Raw genomic sequence first — 5559 nt, forward strand, 5'->3', positions numbered from 1 at the left:
CGCCGCGTCCGAGGGGTATTCGCACTCGCGCCCCGGACGTGACATCGCTATCGCGTATAACATTCTTGGACGCGATATTGGAGGATCGCGTATATTTGGCATCGACCGTATCGACGAGTCAGACTAATCGTTCGAACGTTACGTCGATACACCCGTCAAACTCGAACACTACGGTGTAGTGTCGTTTCGATTATCATCATGCGTACGGAGAATCGAGACGTACGAGCGTAGCATTGTTCTGCAGCGTGCAAACTCTGACGGTTAGCGGTCCAACGCTTATAAAATTGTCCTTGTATTCGTTTCGCAGCATCTTGTAAATATTCCATCGCTGCTCGTAGAGACCCTTCCATGTTTCGAGAGACAGCGACAGTTCGTGTCCGCGATGATCTCCCAGGGCGATCTCCACGTAACTCGGTGGACCAACGTTGATTCCAATTTCCAAATACTTGTAGCCTGTATTCGTCAGGTCGTAACGTCTGCTCAGTAAGCGCACCGTGCGACGCTCCATACTATGTATATAAATAATGTTGAAAAAAACGTTATTTATTGTATAAAACGTTGAAACTTACACGTTATATTCCTTCTTCACGTCATTCGATGCGCTGCTCTCTTTGGCGAAGTACATTTTCCACCATTCGTACAAGCGAGTATCGCAAGATTGATCTCATCCTCGTAAATTTTGACATATACGTATGGTAATACTTTCAAAATCGAAGAAGGGGCAGGCTGTCCCCCTCTTTCCAAGAATTTCGAACGGGTCGCAACACGTTTTATCGTGTCATTCTACGTATTTTTTTTGTCATAAGTTTATACGTACGTTCATATGTACATACGTTTATACATACGTTTGTACATACCTTTATACGTACATACGTTTATATGTACATACGTTTATACATACGTTTATACATACGTTTATACGTACATACGTTTATCTATACATTTATAAATACGTTTATACATACATTTGTACATACGTTTATACATACGTGTATACGTACATACGTTTATTCATACATACATATGTTTATACATACGTTTATACACACGTTTATACATTCGTTTATATGTACATACGTTTATACACACGTTTATGCATACGTTTATACATACATACGTCTATACATACGTTCATACATTACAAAGGAAGGGAAGGGAAAAGAAATTTTAGAAACGTATTAAAAAAAATCTCATATTTTATTTTTTAAACTTGATACATTTTTTTTGGCGTTGTGACTACCAGTTATGTATTTTAAATATATTTAGAAACGCACAATGCTTAATATGTTTTCCACATCGCATAGTATTGGTAATATCTAGATTATGTAAAGAATCTATATCTTTGTAATCAGCATCCAAGGTCTCAATGATCATGTTGTCGCTATCGAGTATATCAGCCAGCCATTCGCGTTTTTCACGTCCTTTAACGTGTACGAGGGCCTTATTGTCGTCGCATTCTTCCGCACCAATTACAGCCATCGTAATTAGGCGTTTCACCATGCTGTACGGGATCGTCCCGTCCTCCCATTGCAATCCATGGTGATAAGCACTCAGCCAGGAAGCGCAATACTTTTCTGATTTTGTCAAGAAACTCCATGGCATGGGACATGTAAAAATGTAATGAGAGAGAATAGCTCCTTTTCTCAACACCTCTATTTCCTTCACGATAAATTTCTTTCCAACGATAAATCCTTGCAGATCCACAAACATTGGTACGGTCATGGCGAACGATTTTTCGAGACTGTGCTCGATCGATTTCGATGAATCTTGGTTTTTATCTCTTGTATTGAAAAGAAGGGAAGATTTAAAAAAAGAATATACTTTTAATAAATATTTATTTTTTCATGTAATGCAGCATGTACAATATAATCTAAACCATAGACTGTTAGTTCACATACTATGGCAGAATTTTTAACATAAATTCTGTACAAAATGTTTGCAACATCGCGTTTATTAGTAATACAATTTCCTCTTAAAAACGATGCAAAATATTTGAATTTCTCACTAACATCATGCGTATATTGACTCAGTTAATAGAATACATGCTCGACACATTGCTCAAGGTCAAATAAGAAGAGCATAGTTATTGGTTTCATGTACAAGCATGTACCATATAATGTTAATTTTATGTTATTCGTATTACCTGTTTTAACATGTTCCACATTCGGATCTTGAATCAATAATGATGACGATGATCATGATGAGATTGTTGCCTGCATTAATCGCTCAATATATATCTGCACGTCTCTCGATGAATGCCTTCTATGTACCATGAGGCATGATCATGCGGTTGGCTCGATTGTCACCGATCTCAATTTGTACGTGAGACGTAGGCCCCACGACGATTCCAACGTTCAGGAACTTGTACGCTATCAATGTTAATGTATATTTCCTCATCAAGATGTAAGCGAGGTTTCGAAGATGTATGAGAAGATGGGATGTAGAAAAAAGAAAACATGTACAGACCTTAGAAAAAAATACATAACGTACCAAAAAAATTTATAAAACTTGAATGAACTTACTGTCTCTCGCACGCCTCATCCTGTTGAATTGGAACGTAATAGTTCATAGAATGAGACGTTTTCAAGGGTAGTGTCTGATACAGTAGAAGCAATCTTCTCTAGTAGTAGGAACAATCCACAGAGCGATCTATGTAATAAGACTTATGTACCATAAGTCTCTTTTTTTAAATAGTGAACCCCCACCACAAATTTTCTGAAGCTTCGCATTTCACTGAATCCTCAGCGTATGTAGTGAACCAACTGACTGAATCAGTAATGTCGCCATAAGTCTCTCTAATTAGTGCTTACCATTTCACATTTTCCTGCAACATATCCAAGTATCGTTGAAAATTATTATTTTCGCATAAAGAGTTATTTCAATTTCGCCTCTATGTGTGTGCGATTTTTCTTTAATATAGATATCATTTTATGACATTGAAGTAATATATGTTCCACAACGTCTATGTGAAGGATGAGCTTCGTTGTATGTTCCATCGGTAATGTCATGAATCGTACAATGATATGTAGGAATATTTAAAGTTACGTATTCATCAAACTTCGAATCACACACATTGATATGTTCACATATCTACTATGTCTATGCTTGGTATACTGCGGGTAAGCACGTTTTGAAATCCAAGTTCTTCATACAACGACTCAAATGCATTATCGACGAGCAATATTGTTTATCAATTTCACACAGAGTAACGTAAACGTACAATTCTTGTTTAACGTTTAAAATATAATATCCTCACAGCCGTTTTATGATGCGATGACTGCTGCGGTAAATATTCACTGAGCGATTAATGTATTAGGGCTCTCTACCGTTCATGCGTTTTTTATTTCATTATTTTTATATATTATCATTTATTTTTATTTTTTCATTTTTTTATTCGTTTTTTTTCTTTCGGACGGTGTATTCAATGTGGAAATTTACTTATCTTTACAAATATGCGAGTTAATTTTCATTGTAATTGCCATCAAGCCTACATTAAACTATGCAATGACACATATATAAAAATGCACTTTGACAATATCGAATCTTCTTTTATATCTCAGGAATCAGCATCAGCCCACAATAAAGTCTGTCTGTCTTTTCCCATTCTCTTTTCAGAAATGAATTTAGGCAGTGTATTCAATGTCGAATTTTACGTATCTTTACAAACATAGTGTTAGTTTTTTAGAGTAATGTTATAACGAATAATATGTTTCCATACAGACATACACAACCGGTATCTAAGTTATCCTAATTGCAAAGAATTCGTTACTCGCATATCTTTGATGTTAAAAAAAAAACGTTATGTTATATATCTTTTTAAAGGTATAAAGGACCAACGTTGTTGGTCAACTGATCTCTTAGATGAAAATAAATACTTTATTTCTTTGAACGTTTGCACGGTCTATGTTCACTGCTACAAAATTAAATTATTGCTTAATAACGACAATTATTTATTGTTATAATAGGATTAATTAAATGGTTGCAATATGGTTCTGTGTCATTATTGTGATCAATCATTAATTTCTACTGATGTCACGATAAATTCGTGGCATTAGCTATACCGGTTCTAAATATATTCCCATACAATAATACATTATTAATTTAGTCCTTTTTATGCTTTTCATTTTATGTTGTGTACATATACCTTATAAAATTTAATTACCCCCCTTAATTACAGGAAATATTAATTTTATTTATAAAACATTTTTGTTCCTGATTTGAAATTCTTATAAATAAACTTTACCAAGGAATGATATATGTATGCATATGTATATGCTTTAAACCGTATAAAAAAATGTTTATAATTAGATAAATAAATTTTAATTCCATCAGTTAGGTAAATGAAATCTTATAATCGACCAAAATTAATCTTATTACTTAAATATTTCAATATGAATTTATACAAGTACAATAAACAATTCTATAAACTGTGAAATAAAGTCATCTCCAATCTTGAAACGCAGTCATGGCTAGAAATGTAATAGTATTAATAGTATTATGAAATGTTATATTATAATTGTGTGTTCATATATGTGTCCCTTGAAAAATAATGTTCACTCACCAGTTGTTGGTATTCAATATTATTTAAAGCGCCAACTATTCACTTCTATAATAGAAGCTTTATCATAAATTTTGTGAACAATACTTACAATATTGAATTTCCTGATAATACAACTTTTGACGTAAAAAAATTATTTAATTTCTTCACTCATATTGTTTACATTTTGGTACAATTCAAAGTATACGTGCTCCATGCAATATTTTAGTTCGAACATAAAAGACACAGTTGACGGATTCATGTACAGACATGTACCAAGTTATGACAATTTTGCATTATACGCAACGCGTATTGTAACAAGTTCTGCAATCAGAAAGATTTCAAAGATCCGCGTGAAGAAAAGCAATTGCTGAGGATCAAATAAACAAAAATGACATACAATCATTGTCGGATTCGTATCTTATAGTTTGTAAAATCATAATTTATCTGCATTTGTATTGAAAGTGACCCGATTAAGGTCCAGATGTTTGTAATGGATTGCTCAATTGTTATTAGTATTAATTATTTAACTTTTGAACGGCAATGTTAAAAAAATTCGTATGTGCGTTCATTCGCACATATAATATATACGTGTGTACGTACCCGTAAGTACTTAATGTGCATGCGTACATATTCAATTTAATTTAATTTTTTTAAATTAATTATTATATTTGTGTATTATTTATAAAATAACAAAAGAAAACATGACGATTATAGAGTTAATAAACGAGAAATATTAAGTGCACCGGTGCATGATGATATTCAATGGACATCAGCTCGTCGATTGCGAGCTATTAGCTTTAGTCTTTTTAAATACGTATGAAAAATCGCGCGCACGCGGCGCGCGCGGTGTAATACGATGTGAATAAAAATAAATTCGTTCGCATCACTATATATGTATATGTACTTTATTTTACTACCCATCCTTTGCCCTAGTAAAAGAAAAGGAAAAGAACACAGCGTATTGTGAAAACTAAGTTATAAAAAAAGACAAAAGGAAAAAGAGGTTCTCGTACTTTTAC

The sequence above is a fragment of the Trachymyrmex cornetzi genome, unplaced genomic scaffold, assembly GCF_001594075.2.
Source record: "Trachymyrmex cornetzi isolate Tcor2-1 unplaced genomic scaffold, Tcor1.1 scaffold395, whole genome shotgun sequence".
NCBI classification, from domain to species: Eukaryota; Metazoa; Arthropoda; class Insecta; order Hymenoptera; family Formicidae; genus Trachymyrmex; species Trachymyrmex cornetzi.